Genomic DNA, 27,127 nt, shown 5'->3' on the forward strand with positions numbered 1-27,127 from the left:
AGGCTAGCCCTTTAGACGATATCTGTATTAATTTCTGGCGATTTGATAGACTAACTGGTTGTTTAAAACAGATATAACCAGAGATATACAAAGTCTGTATGTATTCAGCACGAATGTCCCCCTTAAACTGCAAGAACTGTCGGTAGGTAAATTCTGTAAAATCCTTGCTTAGGAGTATGGTTACAGTATAACTATATTTATCACAATAATAAGCAATTAATAATGATACGGATTGATTAGCATGATACTTAAAACTCTATCTTGTTTCTCTATTTCAATAAACCGAACAAAACAATATATCGATTATTATTTTCCTGTGATGGACGTCGATAGTCGTTTTTAAAACTCTGTGTCCCTAGAGTAATAATTTCCTTCATGGTATTATGACTCAGTTTACTGCATGTGCTTCATACGAAAATACCGTCTATATCAACAATAGCTTTCGCTTTATTCTTTAAAATGACATGCGTGCCTTTGTTCACGTATTGCTAATACTAAAAATAAAAAACGACCCATATATAGGGCGGGGCATGATGTTGTCACTGCAGATTAAATTCAACGTTTCCGCCAGGACAGGGTCGTGAAAAGCTATCAGCAAAGTCACACTGCAGGCAAAATGCTGGACGAGCGCAGTATTTTATGAATACTTATCCCATTTACAAACTAGTCGCTCTTGCATTACTATGAAACTCTTGTGAAAACTGAAGTTTGAATTTGTTGCATTGTAAGAAATAATGCCTTTAGCACATATTTGAGGTGAGTACAAACAGCAACAACCAAAATCTTATCATTACAATTTATTTTTTACTTGATTTTGTTCTGATTAAGTTATGCTAGTGTTGAGATTTACAGGTAGATCTGATTGAGTTATGCTAGTGTTGAGATTTACAGGTAGACCTGGTTGAGTCATGCTTGTGTTGAGATTTACAGGTAGACCTTACTGAGTTATGTTTGTCTTGAGATTTACAGGTAGACCTGATTGAGTTATGCTAGTGTTGAGATTTACAGGTAGACCTGATTGAGTTATGCTTGTGTTGAGATTTACAGGTAGACGTGATTGAGTTATGCTAGTGTTGAGATTTACAGGTAGACGTGATTGAGTTATGCTAGTGGTGAGATTTACAGGTAGACCTGATTGAGTTATGCTAGTGTTGAGATTTACAGGTAGACGTGATTGAGTTATGCTAGTGTTGAGATTTACAGGTAGACCTGACTGAGTTATGCTAGTGTTGAGATTTACAGGTAGACCTGACTGAGTTATGCTAGTGTTGAGATTTACAGGTAGACCTGATTGAGTTATGCTAGTGTTGAGATTTACAGGTAGACCTGATTGAGTTATGCTTGTGTTGAGATTTACAGGTAGATCATATCCTTAAGAATAAATCAGCCTAGTAGAAAAATAAATCTGTGATACAAGTAGATTTTGGGAGGTAACGATTTAATATTTCCCGAGGAATCTAAGTCTTCTTAACTATTAGATATCGTTCCAACTGTCAGTGAGAAATTAAGGAGATAATGATCTGGTTAATTATATATTCTTTGGCCAAAATGTAATGTCTTCTTTCATTTTGACAACAATATTAAAACACTTCCAAAAGAGCAGATAAAAACTATAAACAACTAATTACACGAGCTTCTAATTCATTAAAATAAAACACAGAAATGCCACATCAAAACGCATCATGGAAACCCAGCAGACAAAAGCTGAATAAGAATGACATCCCAAAAGCAAATATGGCTTATTGTCCCTTAGATTTGTAGCCATGGGGTCAATGCCAGATAAAATTCTACTGACGAGGTCCAGGACGTGTTTTGAGCATATATATCGAAGTGACGTATGAGGTTAAATATTATTTGTGTGGGAGAAACATTTTGATTTAACATAAAATAAAATAATGTTACACATTATAATTTTTTATCAGCTTTGATGAATTCTCAAATTGATTTCAATATTTAAATCATTTTGATATGATCTTGACAGTTATATTGTTGTATTTATATTTGGTACGATACACATCTAGGTTTCTAACACTAGTATTTGTCAACAAGATACGTGTTTCTCACAGCGTGAGTGATTCTCTGTTTAGTTTTTTAAGAGTATTCGTTAGATTAGTATTATAATTCATATTACCCCGCCTTTCACTTGGCAAACGTACTCTTGCTTGTATTTGTTAGATTATGGCAGGTCTTCCAGTCCATTTATAAACGTCAGTTCGGCCGCATTATGGCTGAGGGGAGTAAAATATGCATCGTACAGACACAAAGCAATCTATCATCTATACATTCAAAGGATCGGTTGCTAATACAAAATATGATTATAGCCTTGTTAATCTTGTCATATATTTTGCTTCGAAAACGTTACATGATGTTTGAAAATATTTTCCCATTTGTTCATTTCGATTTGATTTGTCTGATCACTATTGCAATAGCTAGTGTGGACAAAATTATGTTTATCGTTGTTTAACCATAGATGTCAAGTTAATGACGATACATTATCAAAGAAGACACGCACCAGTTGACAGTTCTACAAAACAAACCTCTGTCTCATCCGTAAACTATCTGGAATGACTCTGCGGTAAGTCTGATACATACATACATACATACATACATACACACACACACACACACACACACACATACATACACGCCAAAAGGAAGATGCAGTGTAAGCTGTTTATATTGCATATTTAAGAATGTTTCAACGATGTGAATTTGGTGCATTGCGTAACGCATGCATCATTTGCATACCATATGCTATAGTGCGCAGGATATGGTCTCTCCTTCTGGAGTAAAGCCCTAATAGCTGTTATAGGTTGAAATATCTTAACACAAATATGCCTCAAAACGCCGTTTCTATATTTTAATGCAGTTAAGGGTGCATGCGGCTCTCAGAGGATAAGTGTACATCTGAAATATACGATAACCGTGAAGACAGTTGTACAACATGGGAGATTATCTGCTTATGCTGACCTATGTTCCACTTTCTTTTCTGGGCAAATGCCAATATGCAGGCAAAAATATCATTAAAAAATTATAGATGAAGAGTTAAGAGTTGCTTCTCAAATTCAGCAACCACACTTAAATTGAGCACAATTTAACCGTATTGCTTTTCTCAGCAGAATGTTTTGTTTGTCGCTGTTGTACAAATGCATTATGGCATGTGAAGACTGTATTTGGATAAAAGCGTAATTCGTCAGGGATAGTTACCATGAGAAGGAAAATACATCTGCCATGCAAAAAGTTATGCTTGCGCCAAATTAACACAATCTTCAGTCTGGCAACTTTGCTGAATCTAAGCAGTTTTGTAGGATAATCTGTCTGTAGCATAATGCTTAAGTGCTTTTATTCGTGGTCAGTGTGACAAATAAACATTGAGATTGATGTATTGGCTAGTCCCGCAACAAATTGTTAAGTGCGAGGGATAGAATCGGTTCTACTTGGGGCATTAATTGAATTGTAATTAGGATTCTCTTTAACAGGTAGGAACAGAAAAGGGTGCACTATTAATGTAAGGTCATATATCGGCAAGTGAGAGTATTGATATAAACCTGTGGTGATTTTGAAGAAGTTGTCGTCCATTCGAAAGAGGTGTCCTAAAATGATATTTTCCAGAACTGTTATAATAAAGGCGGACTATAGAGAATTATTCTTTCTTCAATGGGAGTGATAAAGATATCTGGCGGGTAAGGTATTATCTTGATTGGCTACACTAAGCTAGGAGATTGTTTTCGGACGGATTTCAGGTTCTTTTAAAGAAAGTTCACCCCTCCCATGGAACTAATCAGTCCAACCTTTTATGGGAAAGGAAAATTTTGACTCCGGGGATTAGTAAGTATTTCTCGGAATTAAATTGTCCATAGGACAAGGTTTCTGAAAATTTTAGAGACCCATATCCAAAGAGGGACAGAGGGATTTATTTGATGATAAGCGAGCGAGTGCTCGTATAAAGCACAGTGTTAGTCTCAACTTCATACAATGTATATTTTTTAACGTCAGTCTGTAATTATTATTGAATTTATTAATTTTAAATTCATACTTCAAGTTTCCTTGAGTTCAGAAATGATAGTGCATGTTTTATTATTCATGTTGCAAGGATGTCATACAATATTTAGTTAAGTTAATCGATTTGGATTTAGTTGTTTGTATGTAAAAGAAATCATGTAGTAAGATTCGATGCATTTCATCACACGCAAACTGTGTGAAAATGTGCATTATCTGACTTAATAATTTGTATCATTTATGCTGAGATGATTATTTCCATGTCTGAAAATCGTATATCATGCATTGCTAATCAGCATAGTAATGTAGTTAGGACAAGGAGTAGAGTCCGTTCATTCGTGTGTAATTAAGGCCAGCTGTTCAATATATTCCACAGTGAGACAATTATAGTGTCAGAGAGAGAGAGAGAGAGAGAGAGAGAGAGAGAGAGAGAGAGAGCGAATTATGTAATGGTACTCAGTTAAGAATGTGGTAGCCGCTAACAAATCAATGTTGTTTGTGTATTAGGCGAATTATATTAACTAATTCTGTTTAACTGGGATAGACGACAACCGATTGAAAAAGAGTGGGAATATTTGTTAATCTCAGGAGAAGAAAATCCTGACATGCATTTAGGTTGGATAAAATATTTTTATTTGAAGGAAGAATCTTCCACACCTGGCTGTAAAGTGGAAAGAGAACGCAGTCCGCAACCTAGAATTTAAGGACCCGATGAGAGAAGGAAAAGAGATACGGAAACACCGACCGATAACCAACATTGATTTGGAAAGGACCAGAAGCACCAGGTGATGCTGTCATGACAGGCAATTTGAGTTCGATCTGTCACTGATCATATGATGAAATTTGCTCTGTCAGTAACAGAACAACCAAATGAATTGTGTATGAATTAGTAACTTTATTTCTGAGAGAAAGCTAATCATTCACATGTCAGTTTGATTATGTAATTGATTAAATTGCCGTATTTTCTATAAGAGGGTTTGTGTTATTCTATTCTATATCTATGTACAGTTCTCTGGTATTCTATCCCTTAATTTTATATTTTATTTTATTGTTTACTCCACCCGGGTAACAACACCGTGGTCGATCATCTCCTAGATAACGATAATCAAAAACCTTAAGGAATGGGGAAGATCTCATATCCTACACCATCCCACCACACAAGCATTCACAAAAATCAGATGAAATTGATCTTGATATTCATGAACTGCATGGTAGTCAACATTTTGCGATGGAAAACGAAAATTAAAAGCACCTCTCTTGTAGCAAATATATTACTTCAATGAATTCGGCTTGTTTAGTCGGAAATGCATAACGAATATTGCTTAATTCCATTTGAAGGAGACACTTTCACGTTCAAAAGCCGTCGATCGAATGTTTAAAGTGCAATTACGAAATATACATGCAAAAGACAAAATAAATCATAGAAAACTGTCAGTGATCCATACATCTATCACTAAACACGTCATATACTAGTTTGACTAGCAGCATTATCAACAAAAGCTTGTTATTTTATAGGTTTGTGCAATTTGAACATGAAGATAACCTTGAATGATACTCTTTCTCTTAAAAATAGAATTACAAAATTTATGTGAAATGCAATTAACAGTTCTATTATACCGATAAAACAAATTTCATCATACAATCAAGAAAATGATTGAACCAAATTGAATTTCGTCTGGTAAGCACACACCACGTCCCCCCCCCCCCGCCCCCGTCGAGCTTAGCCTATCAGGATTACCTTTCTCTTACAGCCATAATTGTAACTCTCTAATCGAAGTCACAAAAATGATTCCCCCTAGTCCGCTTTTATTAATAACTATTCCTGGACACTTTCATTTTTTGACACCCATTTCCAATGGCCCAAGATTGTTTGTGACTTGTTTCAATTTTGAGGCTTTCCACTACCTCACCTTACGTTAACATTTTCACTTCTATTAATATGACCGTTGTCGGAACGGACCTTAATTAAAATTCAATCATGCCCACAAACAGAGTTTGTCCCATCCTTTTCAGCCAGAAATATATTTCATGCCTAGCCTATGCGTCAAAGTTAATTGTTACGTGTCACGGAGATCACGACAACATTTTTGTACCCTTACAAATATGTTCTCATCGATTATTGAAAACCACTTTATTGGAATGGAATGAAATATTCTTGAACTTGCACAATACAACTAGCCATTGCCGAGAGTTCACATTATAGGAATACAAGATAACGCTAGCCGTTGCAGGGAGTTCACTTTATTTAAATACTATATAAAGCTAACCGTTGCAGCGAGTTCACGCCATTTGAATAAAAGATGTAACTGGCCATTGTGAGAGTTCACGTTATTTAAATACAGTATAATGAGCCGTGGTGTGAGTTAACGTTATCTGAATACAATATAAAACTTGCTTTGCAGCGAGTTGATGTGATTTGATTATGATTGTAAGATTTTTTCATCACCCCATAGGTCAGCATGACAACATGATACGATTTACAAATGATAGGGATGGGGGCCAGAGTGGCTGAGTGGTCTAAAGCTCTCACCGTTCTGGATCATTGCCGTCTCACCTCTGTCTGCGTGGGTTCCAGTCTCAAGCCCGGTTAACGTGGGTATGTGAGAAAGCCTGCCAGTAGCTTCTCGTGGGTCGGTGGTTGTTCCCGGGGTTTTCCAGGGTTCTTCCTCCACCAATTATACTGGCCGCCATGTATAGCCTATCTTGTGTTGAAACATGGGGTTAAACAATACAATAACAACAACAAATGATAGGATCAAGTGAGCTGAAACCTTCTAATTAATACATTTAGCTGTTCCAGTACAACAAGACAGATCATATCTATTCGAGCCAGTATCTAACTTCCCATACTAATTTTAACACGCCCACTTAGTAGATAGAATACGTCTTGTTTCATCAACATTTATCAAAATACGAGCACGGACATGACCTCATATGTGTTTCAGTCAGATCAAGTCGATAGACACTCTTCATTCTAACAGTATGATACAAACATTTCACTTGCATTTCGTTACTTGTTTGGGCTGGTGGTAGGTATTGCCAATTGTAGAAACAAGAGTACCAGACTCAAATCTTGCTTCGTGCTGATATTTCTTTCTTCGATTTAATTGTGCATGAGAGCTAATTTTTTTTTGTCTTGTTATATTTATTTTATTGGAGGGGGGTTGATGGGTGGGTAGGTGCGTTTGTTTTGATTTGGGGTTGGGGGTGTTTGTTCTTTTGCTTTTAACTCGAATTAAGGAAGAAGGTCGTGTTGATACGGACAATTTCTGTACGAATACATACATAACACAGCAAAACATAATCGGTACACAGCTGACATCATCGCGCGGGATACTGTAGGAAAAGTGATACATCAATGGCTTGTACATTTGTTCTAGCCATTTCGTTTGAGCATATGATAATATAAAAAAAAAAAAAGTCAGGTAATTTTGTTTCACTCGTGGCCTCGGCACGCATAAGAATACTGATTTTTCGCCATTCTATCGTGACAGGCAAATTGCCTGTCTATACGAAATTTTCTTTACAAATCCTTTACTCTACTGATTTCTTTACAAAACCTATACTATACCGATTTCTTTACAAGTCCTATACTATACCGACAGGGCCGAACAAGAGGGGAGGGCAACCGGTGATATATCCCCGGGGCCCGGGCCTAACAACATTTATTAATTTTATAAAAGAAACTTTTTGTTTGAACAAGAACTAGTAGAGGCCCGGGTGTTTCTTACCCTGGGACCCGTAATCGTTCTCAGCGGTCCTGTATACCGATTTCTTTACAACTCCTATACTATTCCGATTTCTTTACAGATCCTATACCAATTTCTTTACAAATCCTATACTATACCGATTTCTTTACAGATCCTATACCGATTTCTTTACAAATCCTATACTATACCGATTTCTTTACAAATCTTATACTATACCGATTTCTTTGCAAATCCTATACTCTGCCGATTTCTTTACAGATCCTATACCGATTTCTTTACAGATCCTATACCGATTTCTTTACAAGTCCTATACTGTACCGATTTCTTTACAGATCCTATACCGATTTCTTTACAAATCCCATACTATACCCATTTCATTACAAATCCTATACTATACCGATGTCTTTACAAATCCTATGCTATACCGATTTCTTTACAAGTCCTATATTAAACCGATTTCTTTACAAATCCTATACTATACCAATTTCTTCACAAATCCTATCCAATACCGATTTCATTACAAATCCTATATTATACCGATTTCTTTACAAACCCTACAATATACCGATTTCTTTACAAATCCTATACTATACCGATTTCTTTACAAATCATATACTATACCGATTTCTTCACAAATCTTATACTATACCGATTTCTTTACAAATCCTATACTACACCGATTTCTTTACAAATCCTATACTACACCGATTTCTTTACAAATCCTATACTATGCCGATTTCTTTACAAATCCTATACTATACCGATTTCCTTACAAATCCTATACTTCACCGATTTCTTTACAAATTCTATACAATACCGATTTCATTACAAATCCTATATAGATTTATTTATCTGTCCTATACTATACTGATTTCTTTACAAATCCTATAAATAATAGTAATAATGAGGACTTTGTACAGCGCCTAATCTTTCGAAGCTCTAAGCGCTTTACATCATTAGACAACACCTATAAGATAAAAAACATATAATGATATGATTACAAACACAAACACCATGAAATTAGAAAACATAAAAAAAAATATGCTGAGAATATTTAAGGTTGGAAACATTATTAGGTTTTTATGTTTGTTCTTGCAGTCGAAATAAGTGAGTTTTGAGAGCCCTTTTGAATGATCACTCTGTCTTTGTGTCTAAGTTCAGTGGGCAATTCATTCCACGTTGCTGGGCCCTGGTATACAAAAGAACGCTGTCCACATGACTTTGTTTTCATAGTGGTAATAATGAGTAAATAACTTGTCAGAAGAGGAGCGTAAGTATCTTGCTGGTGAGTACACATGGGTGAGGTCGGATAGGTATGTTGGACTAGAGTCCGACAGTGAAACGTAGCACAGAGAACAAATTTTGTGTTTGATTCTGGATCGAATGGTTAGCCAGTGTAGGGTACAGAGCAGCGGGGAGGTGTGCTCTGATCGTGGTGCTCTGAGTATGATCCGAGCAGCTGTGTTTTGAACTTTTTGAAGTTTCTGGAGCAGATATTGAGATGAACCAGACATAACTGAGTTACAATAGTCCAGTCTTGAAAGTTCTAATGAACACACAAGTGTTTTTGTGGCATCAACTGAAAGATATTTGCGAATGGAGCTGATGCGTCTCAGCTCAAGATATGCAGCCTTGCATATGTTCATGACATGTTGGTGCAATGTGAGAGTACTGTCCAGAGTAACACCTACGTTTCGTACTGATTATGTGAATTTAATGTTTGTGTTGCTGATATTTATTGTTTGAGGTAAAGGATGTGAATGAGAAAGTCTTTGTGTTGTGATCAGAATGGCCTCAGTTTTATCATCATTCATCTGCAGCTTATTACATGTCATCGATGATTTTACATCAGAAATGCACCTCTCTACAGCTGGGATGGTAGCATCAACTTCAGTTGGGTGGCTAGATTTGTATATTTGGGTGTCATCAGCGTACAATTGGTGAGACACTGGATGATGATCTATGACACTTGAGAGAGACTGAGTGTACAGAATGAAGAGAACAGGTCCAAGAACAGACCCCTGTGGAACACCACAACATAGATCAACTGGGCTGGAGTGTATTCCATCTGCAGATACAATTTGTGTCCTGTTGACCAAGTAGGACTTGAACCACAGTAACGCTGTATCACGAATGCCAAATACATGCTGGAGACGGTTAAGTAATATATCATGGTCTATTGTGTGCAATGCTGCAGACAAATCAAGGAGGGTTAGGACTGTAATCTTTCCGCTATCCAACGCAGAGAGAATGTCATTAACTACTTTTAGAAGAGTAGTTTCAGTACTGTGACAAGGGCGATATGGAGATTGTGCATTGCTAAAAAGACTGTTTGAATTTAGATGAGATACAAGCTGGGATAGAACAAGAATTTCTAAGATTTTTTATATGAATGGGAGATTAGAAACTGGGCGGTAGTTCTTTAAATCGTTATGGTCTAGTGTTGGTTTCTTCAGCAAAGGCTTTACAATGGCAATTTTGAATAATGAAGGGAATTCCCCGGATGAGATAGAGGTATTAATAACATCAGTTAGTGAAGGCAATACTGGATCTAAGCCCTCAAGCAGCAGTGATGTTGGAATTGGATCAAGTTTACATGGCTTTGGTGCACTCTTCATCAGGATTGAACGTACGAAATCCATAGAGACAGGTTGAAATGCTGCTAATGGTTGCCGCTCAAATTCTGTATCCCAGCTGTATGGTGACGACGAGTCAATTGAAATTGTGGTGTCAAGCTTATCTCTAATGGTTTGTACTTTGTCACGGAAGAAATTTGCAAACATGTCCGGAAAGTCAACTGGATAGAAGGTAGTTGGAAGTGGTGTAGAGTTATTCATTGACATTAGCTTGTTAGTAATCTCGAAGAGCGGTGCGAAGCTGGTCCCTAACACTGCTATACCATGTAGAACACTTTTGAATTGATACGCTGCACTTGGTAGCTGGGGCATGTTTGTCAAACAATAAACGCAGACATTTATCGAGTTTTTCTGCGGTAGGAGGTAAGCAAGTTGTTAGGTTAGCTTGGATGTCATGCATTAGTTTGGTTCTATTTATCATACGGAGGTTACTCTTAGTAGCAGATAAAGGTGGAGGGTTAGGGACTGATACGTCAAGATGGCATATAAATGCACAGGTGATCTGATGCAAGGTCATGGGATACCATGGAGGACCGTAGAATGTTATCATCTGGTCTATACTGTACCTATTTCTTTACAAATCCTATACTATATCGATTTCCTTATAAATCTTATACTATACCGATTTCTTTACAAATCCTATACTATACCGATTTCTTTACAAATCCTATATCGATTTCTTTACAAAACCTATATCGATTTCTTTACAAATCATGTACTATACCGATTTCTTTACAAATCCTATACTATATCGATTTCTTTACAAATCCTTTATTATACCGATTTCTTTAACAATCCTATGCTATACGATTTCTTTTACAAATCCTATACAGTACCAATTTCTTTACAAATCGTATACGATGCCGATTTCCTTACAAATCCTATACTATACCGATTTCTTTAAAATTCCTGTACTATGCCGATTTCTTTACAAATCCTATACTGTACCTATTTCTTTACAAGTCCTATACTATACCGATTTCTTTACAAATCCTATACTAAACCGATTTCTTTGCAAATCCTATACTATACTGATTTGCGAATCCTATACTATAACGATTTCTTTACAAATCATATACTACACCGATTCTCTCATGCTTTCGAGATCTTAAAAGTATTGCACTCCACAAAAATTGTATCATGTCTTTTGACAAATGATCTGCAATGTAATGCTCCATTTTATAGAAGTCTGTGTAAATTCAAAGTGAGCAGTAATTTCCTAAGAGCCGTTCTGTTTAAATACCATCAAATTAATGAGTTCCTGCGTAACTTTGGCTTTTAGATGCTGACAGCGCGTTAGTCATAGCCATAATTTGATAAATAGACATTACCTATCGGGCAGGCAAATAAGAAGCCCAAATTCCACTGTTCTGAATAAAGTCCTAACACGATTTAGTAGGGATGGCGTACATACAATAATTAAGCTTGTAAAATGGGTGGTGTGGATTAATAGTAACAGAACTGTGACACGAATATACATATATCCGATTTAATTATTCATAGTTCTTTTGTGCAGAACCAGATTCATACCTAAAAGAATGTGCATTGTATGAAAATAAATTAAAGTATTAACCAAAATTATAAATGAATAGGACCTGAAGTAACTATCTGGAATCTTGTCATGTCCTGCTTCAATAATAAATTTGGTATAATGCCATTTCAAGAAAGACATAACAATTAATCTATATTCGATGAAAGCAGTACGCTTTTCTCCCCATGCAATATCAGCTATTTTATTTATTACATTTTTAATCTTACTCTGCAAGGAAACGTATAGCGTCTGTCGAGTACATACATACATACATACATACATACAGAGAAAGAGAGATACGTGTGTGTGCAGAGCCAGACTTAGGCCGATTGGACCGATTTGGTCCAATCGGGCCCTGCACTCACAGGGAAGCCGGGCGTTAATAATTTTTTAAACTATATCTATAGAGAGATAGTAATATTAAAGCCATGGAAAAAAATGTTTAGTTCAATATCATATAAAACTTGTTTAAAAGTTTATTTCCAAATGCCAAACTCACAGGGGGACCGGCGCTTAAATCCAAGGGGCTCCGCCAAAATGATCCAAATCATATCCCGCGCGCGTTTGCTAAGATCGGTGATGTGTGTGTGTGTGTGTGTGTGTGTCTGTGTGTGTGTGTGTGTGTGTGTGTGTGTGTGTGTGCATCCGTTCAGTACTACTATGATACTAGTATTATTAGTCAGCCTGCCATGAGCTTTAACTTTAGTAGGAGCTGGGATGCCACTGTCTATCTTGAATATTGAAGGCAAAATTGGACTTCAAAAGTCAATTAATAATAATAATAGTAATAATAATAATAATAATAATAATAATAATCACACTTTATTTATTCTCGATTGCCTGTTAAGCAGCAGGTTATCTCGCTAAGGGTGAAGAAAATATTGTAATAGACAGGATTTACGTTATGTACAATAAAATACATGAAATGCATAGGATGACTTTTATCACAGACTAGAGTTACCACATAAAGGCAAGATGGTAAAAAAGACAACTGTATAATTATATACTTGATTGAAAAGAATGTGTTTTTCGAAGTTTGCCTTTAGTTGACACTACCTAACCACTTTGTGCTCAGGTGCCGTAAAGCACTAGTGCAGATTCCATATCACAACAATGTTGTTCATATATTGTCTAACATAGGAGGGTTGCAAATGATTCAGTATCGTTAGATATGATATTCCATATTAAAACATCATTGTGTGTCAAACTCCTGTCAGTCGTGTCAGTCTTATGGGCCGGGATACTTAAATGATATTTACATGCACAATTGGGTGGAAAACCCCGTTAATTCATGTTATATAGCATTACAGGGATATCACTTTTTGCATACTGACGCAAACAATGCCAGAAATCGAATAATGCTGACCCAGGGGGACATTACACTGTTTTGTGATTATATAATAAGGACTTCTGATAACTGCAGAATTGCAGAAATTTCGGTATGTACAGCATAGATGCTGCTCCAAAGTCGTGGAAAATTATAAATTATATTGATTCACGTTCGTTGCATAATACTAAGTACCATTCGAATATTGCTATGAAATGTTTTCAGTTTAGTTTCCCTATAAAACTGCATCAAAAGCATCTAATTTACAGAAACTTTCAATCTAAATAGGTTACTATTTCCACGTAGACAGGCACACATACGTTCACAGAGAAAGAAGACTATCAAATTACTGAAATTACTGTACTGCACACGTCGTATAAAAATATTGATTCATCGTATACATATAAAATAAATGAATATATTCGTTATCAGTGGCATCTTATCAACTAAAACTGTAAAGCTTAAAACACTACCTGTTACACACACACACACACACACACACACACACACACACACACACAGAGAAGAAAATCAAAGTACTGAAAGCACTGTATTACATACATGTCATATCAGTGGCAGAAATAAAACCCTCATCATATGTAAAAGAGAAAACTGTATGCTTTATCAGTGGTAGGAAAAGTATATTTCCTAAAGAAATACAGCGTGCAAGGACAATATTCCAGTTATTGGTGTTCTTTTAGCGTCTTGAGTTTGATACAAAATAAACACCTCTGGAAAATATTTTATTTTTACTCACTGAAACATCTTATTTAAACAACAAGTATTAAATTTCAATATATTCAATAGCACGTAAAGTGGCAAAACTATAAACTAGAATACAGAGCTTTTTTGAGAGGTACTGTCACATCCACATTTAATAATATAAACATGTCACCATATTGGCATCTTGCAGGAGCATTTAACACCAACAACGATAATATCATGTCGCTGTAAACGCGTGGATGCATGGCAAACCCAAATGAAAGCTTTTTGCTGAGTACTGAATTATTTTCTACATCTGCATAAGTACACATGTGAATCCTCATGCACATGCTTCCACATCATGCTCAGCGACTTAGCAATAGCCTTTCACGCTTATGTCTCTTTTGTTGACCGTATCGACAAAACGCTTTATGCAAAGCTTGCTTTGAAATTGACCCCAGATGCAGGAAACTTATGAGCATCACTGGACAACAGTGTTACGTATAAAGCTTTTGGTTGCTCTCGTGAAATTGTACTAACTCATTTCTAGCGACAACTGTATTCATAATGACATAAAAAAGGAATAGCAACTTTAAATACAATCAAATAAAGAATTGGACCAAACAATGAGTTGCTACTCCATGACTATTTTACAAAAAATGCGACCCATTCCAAGACGTCAAAATCAAACAGCAGTCCTCACATATGGTCAGCAATGTTTCGTTTTGTTTTGCTGTTAGGTATAACATTGCAGTTTCCAGACACAGGAAACTGGGATAGCATAATTAAAGAGTGGAGCAAAGTCTGTGACTGGACAAACAATGCCAACATACTTTAATTTTCATTTCTAACAGCATATAACGTAAAGGACAACCCTTGTATTGACAGTTTTGTCATTTACATATACCTGATTGGCATGACGCCTGTTTTAAAATTCTTTTTAAAAGACCCTTTTAAACATCTGCTAGTTTTCAATAAGTTTGGTTGTGCCATTCCCCAATAGCCAATGTCTCATTAATCATGCCATATCTATCTTGATCTCTTCAAAAAAACATGAACTGACACCAAACTGTTATTGGATGACATTTGTAAGTGGGGAAAACAATTGACTTCTCTCCTATCCGCCTTATATTATAGTAAAGGCTGTCATCAGTGATGCTAACTAAACATGGAAGCAACGACAAAGAATGTATTACGTGGACAGTATATATATATATATATATATATATATATATATATATATATATATATATATATATATATATATATATATATATATATATATATATATATATATATATATACATACATACATACATACATATATACATATATATAACCATATCAATGATCAAGCATACTTTGTATTTACCAGTACATTAAAAGTATTTTTTTTGTCTTCAAACCATGTAAATTGTCAGCAACAAAATATTTTCCAAAAAGCACTGTAATTATTGAGCCAATGAGCTGTTTTCGCATCCTATTATAGTACTTGGTAAATTCCTTCATAGTTTTCCTTGAAGTTTCCGGGAATATTGCTTTGCAGTGATGTTTTCTGCGTTACACAGAAAGCAACAGTAGAACCTAAATCAGAAAATAAAATGTTCTACACTGTTGACTTTTGTGTCGGTGTGATTCTGCAGGATCCGGAATAGTTATATTTTTCTACGTATTCTAATAAATGTATTCATATGCAACTATATCAAGACAATACAACATGGCCAGTGCGGATGTTGATACATACTGTGTACAAGTTAGTGCATAAGACAAAATACCGGTAGTATTAATTCATCTGAATTTAGAAATAATGTTATGAGGGAATTATTAAAGGAAATAGATTAATATAGTAATACATTGAATTGCAATTATTTTATTTTATTTTTTCTCATCTTTTTGAAGTAAAAAAGGACATTTAATGCGTTAACAAAAGCATGAAAGATATTAAAATTCCATTTACGAAATCAGTATAAAATTATTTTCAGGTCAATAGTTCAAAATTGAAATGTATGAAGAACACAAAAGTAGTTAAGTGGGCCACTATACGTACAATGGAAATTAGCATTACGGAGACCCCTGGGCGAATATACGTACAATGGAAATTTAACATGGCGAAAAATCGTGGGTTAATATACGTACAAGGGGAATTAACATGGGAAAAAAATTGTGGGCCGATATACGTACAAGGGGAATTTAACATGGGGAATAGAGTTTGGGGGTTGTTTAGGGACAAAGGGGAATTGAATATGGGATTTTTTTTTTAAATTTTTTTTAAAAAGGGGTAGGCAATGGAAAGGCTATCTCTTTTCGAGAAATATGGCTGGCCCTGAAAAGGGCCTTTGGGTTTATGTTAATGTATTCATTAACATAAAGGGTACCGCATTGGTCTTCTTCTTGTCCTTAGGCTACGTCTCACTGTTGGTCCGTAAATCAGCACTCTTTTCAGGCATCCTTGTCTTTCAACGTAGATCCTACGTATCCACAAGCTGGTGTTTGTCCTGTGGACAACGGTCCACTTGGATCGGACATACATGAGCATGTCCGTCCGGAACATCATGGAAGACACAAGCGTAGAAGATTGCACATCGGTCCACATCTTGAAGCGACGAGAACAAGTGAATCAATGCAGTGAACTGCGCTTATTTATAGGTACAGGAAGGATTGAAACGGATTGAGTTCATTCACCAATCCAAACACGCGTTACAAAATTCAGTCAGCCCGCATCCAATCCGAAGAGAGTAGTCTGTGACGTCAGTTGGTCTATATAGATTCGCTAGCGCTTGTATGCAGTCAATCTATGCGACAGTGATTCAACATGACGGAAACTCAGAAAACGATCCATTGGGGTGCACCAGCAGGGGAGACTGCCCAAGGGAACCCGGACTTACTTTCAGAAGAGGTACATTGGGATTTTGTGGATTTTCTTACCTCGCAAGAATTTGTTCCGGAACCTTCGTTACCTTCTTCATTACCGCAAGTGGAGAATTTTAGACAGAGACAGAAAGAAGAATTGGAGAAATTTATGCAACGACAAAAGGAAGCGGAACAAGCTTTTCTCCTACAGCAACAGCAACAGCAACAAGAAGAGGTAAGAAAAAAACAACAGCAACAACAGCAAGAAGAAGTAGCAGCAAAGAAACAAGAGGGTGAAAATCAAACGGCTACGGTACTGTTGGACATTTTAGCGGAGTTAAGAAGTCTGAAACAAATGTATCAGACTTCTCTATCACGACCGAAGAGAATACGACCTTCCCGAGCTAAACACGCCAACCCTGTGACTAAGCCTGTCGTACCACCCTTAGTGATTTCAACCCAATCATCAGAAGTAGGCCTTGGCCGTGGCAAAGGCTTAAGGCAGTTAAAGTTGATTGGTTAAACTCACCCCTACACCAAAATAAAAAGGCCCTTTTCAGGGCCACCCACATTTCTCGAAAAGAAATACAATTTCAATTTGCCAATAACTCAAAAATAAACCCCACCCATTTTACCCTTATAGTATGTGTCTGTGTATGAGTGCGTGAGTGTAGCTTCTTATTTTAAAATCAAAACTCAAAGACACTTACCTTATATCATTCATGTATTCTTTTATCCACTTTTTTACAATCCAATTCACAATTCACCACAGAACACTTTAATTAAAAGTTCATTGACTTCTTCTTTCTCCTTGTTTAGTCTCTCTGTTTTTTGAATTTCTTCACCGTTTTTTCCTCATTTTCTTCCCTTCTTCTTTTCTTCTCCTGTTTCTTTGCTTCTTTTAAATAGAATTGTCTTCTTTCTTCCTCTTCTTCCTCTGAAGAATCCCTCTCTTCTTCCGAAGAATCCCTCTCTTCTTCTGAAGAATCCTTCTTTTCTTCTGACTCCTCTTGTTTCTTTTTTGGGCAATCTGGAGACCAATGTCCTTTTTCTTTACAATAATAACAGGTATCTTGACTTTTGTCTCTTTTAGTCCCTGTTTTTGTTCTTTTTTGACGGTCTGGACACTCTGAAGACCAATGCCCTTTCTTCTGACAGATATAGCAAGTATCTTGACTTTTATCTCGAAAGGAAGGAGAGTAGTCCGTCGGCTGGTCTGAAGAGAATTTTCTAATGACCCCTCGCAAAGCTCTGACGAAACGTTCCATCTGGGTAGTCTCTTCCATCGTTGTGTTCGGATTGAGAGTGAAATGAATAGTGAAAGGACAAGACACACACCCTTTTTATATACGCTGGTTTGCCAAGACTATAAATTAGTCTATGGTGTTTAAACTTGAGTCATTTGACGTTTTGCACTCAAGATGAAACGATCCCATTCATTCGAGAAGAAAGAAGAAGAAGAAAGTAAGAGGCAGAAACGTGATCTATCGCCTCGTACCAGGGCTGAAATCTTGGCACAAATTCATGCCAGTGATTTTGAAGAGGACATGAGTGAACCAGAATTTGAAACCTCTAAACCAAGTTCGTCACCCTTAGTCAACCCTGAAAAATACTATTCCATTAGAGAGACGGAAAAGCGCTCCTCTAGAAAATTTAGAACCACGGCTTACACCTACACGGTGAAGTTTAAAGATTTCAAGGCCGACGTACCCTTGGAGAAAGCAGAAGGGTTCATCACCGAGATGTGGGATTCTTTGCTCACCGCACTCAAGCGACAATGTCAACCCAAAGAAGACGATCGCTTGACACTATCCATAGATCACGACGGTATGAAATCCCCTGTTTGGATCGAGTTTAGCAGACCTGCAGAACTAACCCCTTCCAAAATCATGGACAAGATTCAACACGTACAACAATCTAATGACCAGTTTGACATCACCGATGGTAAAGCCACACTGAAAATGGCCCACGTCTCTCTTCCTCAAGGGACAGGACGCAAAAAGATGTTATTGGTGAACGAGCTTCGCAGCATTAAGCGTAGTCTTGTCCAAATTCACAATCCTCATGACCAGATGTGTTTAGCCCGTGCCATCGTGGTGGGACGAACCTATGCCAACAAGAACGACACGACAGAATGGAAAAGAACCTGGAACACTATTCAACGATCCGATCGAGCCAAACAACGAAACGAAGCAGAACTCCTGTTGCAACAAGCTGGCCTGTCCAAAGACACACCCTGTGGCATTCCTGAGATGCAAAAATTGCAAGATGCCCTAGCTCCACGCTACACCTTGAAAGTGCACCCTCAAGAAATGCGCGGGTCTCTGTTGTTTCGAGGCCAAGACTTTAAGGACGGAAAATACATTCATGTTTATCATCACGATGACCATTTCGATACCATTACCAGTATCACCGGATTCCTGGGATACAGATATTACTGTGAGAAATGTGACTATGGTTATAATAATCGAGAGCAACACAAGCATTGTGGATGGAAATGCCCAGGATGTTTGGCCTCTCCACCCTGTCTGAGCGAAGAACCAGTGCCTTGTTCGACTTGTCTGCGCACGTTTGTCAGCCCTACCTGTTACCAACAACATTTGAAAACACAAGGTTCACAGAAGAAATGTGCTTGTCAACTCCTGAGATTGTGCCCTACGTGTAGACAAGGCATACGTACCAACAATGCCAAGGCACACGTATGTCGAGGAAAGAAAAAATGTCACATTTGTCACCACATCGTGGACTTGGAACACCAATGCTACGTGCAAAAATACCAACCCCCACCAGAGAAAGAGGACGGTCACAAGAAGAAAGGCAATTTCATCTTTTTCGATTTCGAATGCATGCAAGAGACCGGCATTCACATTCCTAATTTCTGCGTGGCTCATCGAGCGTGCGAGAAGTGCATTCAAGAACCTATCTTCAGTCATTGCCCTCACTGCAGCAAGATTCCTGGAGGACGTGAAAAAATCTTTCGGGGACCGAACACGTTAGCCGATTTTGCCCGATGGGTCTTAGACCCCATCGACAAGACGTGGAGCCAAGAGGACATCGAACGTTACGGAGATTGTCATCGTCATGCCACGGTGATGGCTCACAATTTCTCCGGATACGATGGACAGTTTCTTCTCAGATACTATACGGAACATGGCACCGAACGTCCTAAAGTGATTTTGAACGGAGCCAAAATCATTTTCATGCAAGTGGGACAAGTGCAGTTTAAAGATTCGATGAGTTACTTGGCCATGCCTTTGAGTCGAATGCCTAAAACGTTTGGAATGACAGAAATGGCTAAAGGGTACTTTCCACACTTTTTCAATACGGAAGCCAATCAACATGCCGTTCTACCCCATTTGCCTGAGGCTCACTATTACGATCCCGACAACATGCGTACCGAACAACGAGAAGCTTTCTACGCTTGGCACCAGGCTCATGCCTCTGACCCCTTCGACTTTCAGGAAGAAATGTTAAAGTATTGTCGTTCCGACGTGGACATTTTACGGCGTTGCTGTGGAAAATTTCGAGAACTGTTCATGGAACACGGAGGGGTCGATCCTTTGAAAGAAGCTTGCACCATTGCCAAAGCGTGTTCCTTAGTGTACCGCCAACGATTCATGCCTGAAAACACCGTGGCTGTCATCAGTCCTCAAACGACCCACTATGTCAAGCGTCAATACTCGGTCAAAGCCCTACGTTGGTTACATTACTTGTGCGACAAGGAAGACAAATGGATTCAGCATGCCCGCAACGGAGGAGGCGAAAAGACCATCGGAACATATTCGGTCGATGGCTGGGACTTAGAAAACCCCAAGATCGTGTACGAGTTTAACGGTTGCTTATTTCACGGATGTCCCGTCTGCTACCCTGACCGTGACACTAAAAATCAGTTTTTGCAACGAACCATGGAAGACTTGTACCAGGACACTTGTCAGCGACGCCTAAAGTTAGAACAGCAAGGATACCAAGTGGTGGAAATGTGGGAACACGAGTACGATCACCGTATGAAAACCGATCCCGAGTTTAAACGCCTCGTGGAAAGTTACCAGTTCATGGACCCGCTGAACCCGAGGGATAGTTTGTACGGAGGAAGGACCAATGCCACCTGTTTGCTGTACCAAGCCGACGAAGAGAAAGGAGAAGAAATCAAATACTTGGACGTGTGTTCGCTGTATCCCTACGTGTGCAAATATTGTCGCTTTCCTGTAGGGCACCCGCAATTGACCTGAAAAACATTCGACAATACGAAGGCTTGATCAAGTGTAAAGTTTTGCCTCCCACGAACCTATACCATCCCGTCTTACCTCACCATTGTCAAGGCAAACTGATGTTTCCCTTGTGCCGTACTTGTGCCGAAACGTGCAACCAGGACCAACCTTGCCATCACAGCCAGGAAGAACGTGCCTTGACGGGAACCTGGGTCAGCGTGGAATTGTTCAAAGCTCTGGACATGGGATACCAACTGTTAGAAGTGTACGAAATTTGCCACTTTCCCAAGACACAACAGTACCACAAGGGTGACCCTACTCAGAAAGGCATTTTCGCCGACTACGTGGATGACTTTTTGAAACTGAAACAAGAAGCTAGCGGCTATCCTTCCTGGTGTCACACTCCCGAAGACCAAATACAATTCAAAGAGAAATACTATGCACAAGAAGGCATCTCTTTAGACCACATCGAAAAAAACGAAGGCAGGCGATCGTTTGCCAAAGTGATGTTAAATTGCTTGTGGGGTAAAATGGCACAACGACCGTGTTTACCCAAGACGGAATATTTGACAGAACCTTCCCGCTACTTCCAGATGATTCACGACAAAACCAAATACATGAAACACGTGGACGTCGTTCGAGAGGATTTGATCTTGGTCAATTACGAAGAAGATCTGGACTTTGTACAAGACGACCCTTTTGGAAATGTCATCATTGCGGCTTACGTGACAGCTCATGCTCGCTTAAAATTGTACGAAGCTTTAGAACTGTTAGAAGAACGCGTCCTGTACTTTGACACGGACAGTTGCATTTACATCCATCACCCGATTCAACAGCACCCTGACATCGAAGGAGACCGTTTAGGAGCCTGGACAGACGAGCATCCCGACGACAAGATTCTAAGTTTCGTCAGTGGTGGTCCCAAAAATTACGGCTACGAATGCCGGGACAAACAAGGAGAAGTGCACACGACGTGCAAAGTGAAAGGACTGACTCTGAATCATCGCACCAGTCGAGTGGTCAACTTTGGGGTATTGAAAGAAGCCTTGCAATCGGGAGAGGATGGAAACTTTAAAGTGACCACCTATCAACCGAACAAGATTGTACGTTTACCCACTCACCACATCGTCAGTCGACCCTTGGAAAAAGTCTATCAAATTGTATACCAGAAGCGAGTGCGACTTCCCAATCACTTCACCTTACCGTACGGTCACGTCGGTATTGGTCTGTATATAAAAAGGAACCCTAGGCAAGATCGATAGTTCATTGTTCATTGAAGTAACTTACCATGTCGTTGACGAAGAAGAAACCAGATTGGTTAGGAGTCAAATGTTGGACATCACCGAGACCAGGGTTTTGAGGCTTGGACACAAGAGGTGGCCCAGTATGCACGAGAGTTATTCAAGGAAAAAAGTTACTTTTCAACCTGTGTTAGTGACGGTGCCAGAAGAACCCGTCACCCAGGACAGGACTGTCGTGGACAGGCCTGAAAGACCCTTTCGGGAGGACACTTGTGTGACCTTACCCTACTATAGAACTGGTTAGAACTTTACCCAAAACATGTTGTACAGACACTTGTGTTTATTCCACGTTCATGGTTATCATGTGCCTTTTATTCTTGTACTTAAGCTTTTGGCTTTTATGTATTTTTGTCTTTCGTATTCATGTTTGAAAAAAACATTCAATAAACGTGTTCTGAAAAAGTATATAAACTCTTGTCTTGTTTGTTTTTCGTGTCACAAGTGACATTTCTCACACCATGGCTACCTCTGCTGTCTCTGCTCCCTCTTCCTCTACTGTCAAAGTCATCGACGAACACTTAGATCGTGCCAGTTGGGAGGCTTTGTATCTTCGCCATCCCTTTAACATGCTCATTGCTGGACCTAGCGGTTCAGGCAAAACCGAATTCGTCAAACGTTTGATCGAACATAAACATCATTTGATCGATCGACCCCCTCAACGAATCGTGTGGTGTTACAAAGAGTGGCAATCGGCGTACAGCCTCTTGCGAGAAAGTCAAGGCGATTCCATCGTGTTTGTGGAAGGCATTCCTAAAGAAGACGATGGCATCGTCTCTGACTCCCGTCTAACCCATTTGGTCATTTTCGACGACATGTTAGGAGAAGACGAAGAAGAAATTAAACTGTGGTTCACGCGCAAAGGGCATCACCGTAATGCCAGTGTCGTTTACATCACCCAAAATTTGTTTCAACAAAGTAAAGCCCATCGCACCATCAGTCTCAATGCGCATTACGTGGTCTTGTTTAAAAGCCCTCGAGATAAATCGCAAGTGCAAGTCTTAGCCAAACAGTTAGGAACGCCTTGGTTGACTCAGGCGTACGACGATGCCACTCAAACTCCACACGCCTATTTACTCGTCGATTTGAAACCTACGACTCCCGAGGATTTGCGATTTCGTACCCACTTGTTTCACCACTGATGCCAAGACGGAGGGCCTGTCCTGTACACGTCTCCGTCCTCAACTTCATTTCACTCCACATAAAAAAATCTATAAAAACCTCAGACCCTTTTTCGTCTGTCTCACTCTCAGTGCGAACATGACGTCCCTTCAGTCGCATCTTCCCGTCAAATTGATTCGTGCCTTGTATGGTATCAGTCGAGAAAAAGATCCACAAACACGAGCTCGTGTCTTAGAAGCTAGTCTCAAAGAAGTCTTACGATGGTTCACGGTGACGGCACGTCAATTACTCCAAGGAATCATTCAGATTCCTCATCAAACCAAACGCTTTTTCGATCGAAACAAAGTCGCTATGGTCCAACTGGCCGATCCCCGCATCGACACTCAAACCAAAAAACAAATCATTTTGAAACCTGGAGGGAGCGGTACTCTAGGAGGGGTCATCATTCGCTCACTCTTAAGATGGGATCCTAATGCCCCCAAAGTTATACCCAAGACAAAAGTCCAACGAAGCCCCAAGAAGAAAAAGACCAGGTCCCCAAGGAGAACTTCTCCAGTGGCAGGACCCTCCTCTGACCAGACACCACCACCACCCCGGAAAAAGAAAAGAAGCCCCCAGAAAAAGAAAAGTCCACAGAAAACTAGTCGCAAGAGAGGCACTTCGGCCAGGATACAACCTTACACTCGCAAACCACGACCTGACACGGCGGTGACTGCGTCTCCAGCAGCTTCACGTTTGTCCACTTCTCCGTTAATGACACCCAGAACTGAAGAGTACTTGGAGACGTTGATCACACCAAGAACTTCTCCGTTGATGACCCCCAAAAGAACTTCCCCAGTGGCAGGACCTTCCAATTTAGTGGCAGTGGCTGCTGGTCACAAAGTACCTTCTCCCAAAATCAAAGTTCAAGAAAGATCGGGCATGTTACAAAGTTTGCTGGATTTGTCCAAGCAAGAACTGGCTCGATTTAGTCCGTTACGTACCCCTGCACGACGTGTCATGCCTGTCCTCAAACTAATACGACGTAAAGACAATCAGTGGCGACGCGTTCCAGTATAAAAAAGGCCTGTGACCAAGTCGGGTATCAGTGTTTTTTGGTGCTCCTGAAGACTCAAAGATGTCACCCTCCAGAAAACCCCAAGGAAAGAAAAGGAAAGGACTGCCACCACGTTTAGCCAAACATGGGGACATGTTATCTGTCCTGTCCAAAGCTTCTCCACCTCTACGAAAAAAACTCATTCAAACAGCCTCCAAAGAGGTCATCGATACCTTGTGCGAATGTTGTTTGAACGTTTTGAAAGGCACGATCCCTTTGTCCAAACACCAGAAACAATGCTTAGGCAAACATCGTCACGTTCTTCGCCAAATGGTTCAAAAGAAAATTCCCATTCGTCAAAAAAAGAAGATGTTAGTGCAACGTGGAGGTATTTTACCTCTCTTGTTAGGCCCCATACTGAAAGGAGTCTTGGGAACCATGTTGGGAGGACTGGTGGGAGCAAGATAAAAAGACCCTCGGAAGTTCCAAGATCTCAGAATCGACCGCTGACAACCCCATGGAAGGACGAAAACTAGCTTTAGTGCCTTACAAACGATGGATGGAATACCATCGGTGGCAAGAACAACACACCCCGCATTTGCCTCCCAATCCCCATTTGAGCGAGATGTCCCAGTTACAACACGAACTGCAGTCCTTGATGGATCGCCAAGATTTGTCCGAAACAGAAAAATCGCAAAAGTACGGTCAACTCTTGCAACGACTGCAACTCTTTCACCAGAAAGCTTTAGACGAAACAGCTCTACCCACTCTGAAAGATTTTAAGACCTTGATGAAAAGTCCAGCACCATCACCAGTACCAGTACCAGTACCAGTGACCAAGACAGAAAAAGGAAAAGAAGAAGAAGAAGAAGGGTTTCAAACTCCACCAGAAAAAGTACGCAAGTTAACAACACCACCTACCTCCAGAATTGGATGGATTAAAAAGATGATGACCACCCCTTCTTCATCACAAGAGAAAAAGAAAGTGAAGACAGAAGTGAAGACAGAAGTGAAACAAGAACCGATATCCCCCGCTCAGACATCCTCCTCCTCTTCAACACCTATTGCCGGTCGCACACGCAAAGCATTGCAATCCAAGAAAATACCCCAAGAGAAAAAGAGTAGCATCCTCCAAGAGTGGGTGCCTTATTAACACACCAACCAACACAAAAAATGGAAAAAGTCTTAGCCAGCATTTACTACGATCCCTCCCATCCTGCAGGTTACGCAGGAGTTCAAAAATTGTATCGTGCTGCCAAAACTCGACTGAAAAGTCTCCATTTACCTCAAGTGCAACGATGGTTACAAGAACAAGCTACCTACACTTTACACAAACCCATTCGACGCAAGTTTGCCAGAAGTCGCACCCGAGTGGAAGGCATCGATCATCAATGGCAAGCCGATTTAGCCGATGTCTCTCATTTGGCCAGCTACAATCGTGGCTACAAATATTTGTTTTGTGTCATCGACGTCTTTTCGAAATTTGCTTGGGTCGTACCCTTGACTTCCAAATCGAGCAGCGAGTTAGTGCGAGCCCTGCAACGAGTGCTGAAACAAAGCGGTCGTCACCCTCTTCGATGGCAAACGGACAAAGGCACCGAATTTCTGAACCAAGCTTTCCAAAAAGAATTAAAGAAACGTGACATTCATTTTTTTACCACCGAGAATCCCGAAACCAAAGCAAGCATCGTGGAACGTTTTCAACGCACTTTGAAAGAACGCATGTGGAAATATTTTACGCATCACCACACTCTGAAGTACATCGACATCTTACCGCACCTGGTGCAAGCGTACAACCAATCTTACCATCGAAGCATTGGACGTGCCCCGCAAGACGTGACTCCCGACAACGAAGTGTTGGTGTTTGAGCGCCTGTTTGGTACGTCCCCGACGAGGGCTGTCCCCAAGAAAAGTGGAGAGTTGGCCGTAGGAGATTGGGTGCGCATTGGCAAAACCAAACGCACTTTTGACAAAGGTTACTTACCTAACTGGACGACCGAATTGTTTCGCGTCACTGGACGAGTGCATGGCCGTCATCCTGCCGTCTATAAATTGGAAGACATGAACGGAGAAGTGCTCAAAGGAACGTTTTATTTGCCCGAGTTACAACGTGTCACCAAAAAAGAAGACGACGTGTACGACATCGAAAGCATTCTCGAACGCAGAACCCGTAAAGTGGGCAAACGACGTGTCAAAGAAGTCAAAGTACGTTGGAAAGGATATCCACCCAGTTTTGATTCTTGGATCGACGCTTCGCAAGTCATCGACTATAAAAAGAAGTGATCATCATGCCTTTTCACACAGACGCAGCTACGTCGACCACTCCTCCTTCCCCTAGTTCTTCTGTGCAAGATTTACAAAAACAACCCTTGTGGGTGTGGTGTGGAGAACGTGTGCCTAAAACGCAAATCGTCTTTTTCTGCCAAATCTTCGTGGTGTATTGTGTCATCGGGGCAGCCATCGCCAATTTGAGTTTGCAACAAGGAGACAAACAATTGTGGACCATTTTATTGAGCAGTTCCATCGGTTACCTGCTTCCTAATCCCTCCCTGAAATTCACCTCGATCGGGAACCACGGGAACCTTGTGTCCAGTGCCAGTGCCAGTCACCACTCCAACCACAACCAGAACCCCATTTTGGGCGGAGACACGCCTCTGACGTCCACTAACCCCTAGGACAGCCACAGAACTCTGGAATTATGAGTCACC

At 39.6% G+C, this 27,127-nt stretch overlaps 1 long non-coding RNA gene across 1 annotated transcript; it reads left to right on the plus strand.

Annotated features, from left to right (window-relative positions):
• The first annotated feature begins 560 nt into the window (after nt 1-560).
• LOC149786599 (uncharacterized) lies at nt 561-4,954 on the plus strand. Its single transcript, XR_016425214.1, has 3 exons — nt 561-756; nt 2,471-2,575; nt 4,641-4,954. It is a non-coding gene; the product is annotated as an uncharacterized LOC149786599 (long non-coding RNA).
• Nucleotides 4,955-27,127: the final 22,173 nt, after the last annotated feature.

This window comes from Sinohyriopsis cumingii, chromosome 12 (assembly GCF_028554795.1).
Source record: "Sinohyriopsis cumingii isolate HCF-2022 chromosome 12, ASM2855479v2, whole genome shotgun sequence".
NCBI classification, from domain to species: domain Eukaryota; kingdom Metazoa; phylum Mollusca; class Bivalvia; order Unionida; family Unionidae; genus Sinohyriopsis; species Sinohyriopsis cumingii.